General features: G+C 33.6%; 1 long non-coding RNA gene across 1 annotated transcript in view; it reads right to left on the bottom strand.

The window, feature by feature from the left end:
- The window catches only part of LOC123521854, a 2,502-nt gene extending 2,066 nt beyond the window's left edge, over positions 1–436 (bottom strand). Inside the window, exon 1 of the long non-coding RNA XR_006680192.1 lies at positions 334–436. This is a non-coding gene — a long non-coding RNA (uncharacterized LOC123521854). The remainder of the gene's footprint in view (positions 1–333) is intronic.
- Positions 437–1,534: the final 1,098 nt, after the last annotated feature.

Raw genomic sequence — 1,534 nt, 5'->3', positions numbered from 1 at the left:
AACAAGTAAGAGGGAAATGAAATTCTCACCATCTGCCTTTTCTCACTACCTTGCAGATATGTAAGTACATTTCTACATAAAAATATTTTCTCCCATAGGTAGATACTCATATTCACAAACATGGCTATCTGGAAAGAAATGTAACATGTTATTGACAGAATTAGTCTCTGAGTTTTGGGCATTGGAGACTTTTTCTTCTCTGCCATTTATCTCCATATTTAAAATTTTATCTTATTATAAGCATGGACCACATTTGTAAGATGAATGACAATTTCTTAATTTTGTCAACATTAGAAAGAAAAATTGCAAAACTAAGAGAAGCTCTGATTGTACCTTGTTATGCAGCACACAGAGTAAGTCTGCAAACCAGCGGAAGGATTGAATCTCTCTGCAAACCCAAATGAAATACAGTCTTCTGAGCTTGTAAGCTTTCCAGTCATCCCTTTCCAATGAAAAGAACATAGTAGACATTAGACGGCTAAACAAACAAAGAAAGAAAAATCCCTAAATCTTTAAACGTTAGCTTTTTATTATTAAGTGATCAAGAGAAAAACTACTGATCTACATTTTATTGGCAGATATGGCACTCTCTAGAAGTAAAAGTAAATTTAAAATTTGACATGATTACTCAAAGATATGAAATTCTTCGTACATTTAAATGCTTCTACTTGTGAATAGTATATGTGGATCACCGGTTTGCAGCAGAAGGCACTAGACTGAACTTCCCCACCAAGATAATATCAGATCCTGCAACTACGAAAAACACATGCTCTATTTTCAGTGAATTCTATCACTGAGCAGGGCTCCCAAGGTCGTCCAGTCTTGTCCTGCCTTCCAAGCAAAATGATCCAAAACCATTCCAGAAACCTGGTTATTTGCCCCCATCTTTATAACCACTAAAGAAAAGGATTTCACAACCATCTACTATGTAATTCATTCCAGCAACCCCTAATTTCCAGGTTCTCGGTTATATTTATGAAGGAGGTCTGGGGTTAAGAAAATACTCTCCCCTTTTCATAACTTTAGGTGCCTAATAACTTATAATGTGTTGTCAGAAGTAAATGTTTGCTGGCTTAGATTATGGTTATTTTTGGAAGAAATGGAAAAAATACCACAAATTTATATTGAAATTTTGAAATTAGAGATCATGCAATCATGTTTCAAATTCTTATTTGGTTTTTGGAACTCCAGGAAGCAGACTTTTATTGCAACTGGTGTCTACATAAAAAATGAATGGAATATATTGGGAGATAATTTCATGGTAATTAATGTCAATCAATCAACATTTGTTTGGAATTAAATAAATTGGAATTATCCTGAATACAACTAGAATAATATGTGTTGTTATGTTATCTTAATTCTGAGGTTTCCTTTATGCAGTCTGTTGTTAATTCATTGAGTAAGAGATCAGGAAATCAAGTGTTCATTTGTCAGCTGCTCAGAAAAGCCTTCTCTGATTGCATTTCCACAAGAACCCCACTTTTTTATTTCTATATCTTATTAATATATCTTCTTTTTGTCATGGTTCTAGTCA

This window comes from Echinops telfairi, unplaced genomic scaffold (genome assembly GCF_000313985.2).
Source record: "Echinops telfairi isolate 266 unplaced genomic scaffold, ASM31398v2 ScPeMD7_75;HRSCAF=307, whole genome shotgun sequence".
In the NCBI taxonomy this organism is placed as follows: domain Eukaryota; kingdom Metazoa; phylum Chordata; class Mammalia; order Afrosoricida; family Tenrecidae; genus Echinops; species Echinops telfairi.
This window is presented reverse-complemented; position numbering and strand designations above follow the sequence as displayed.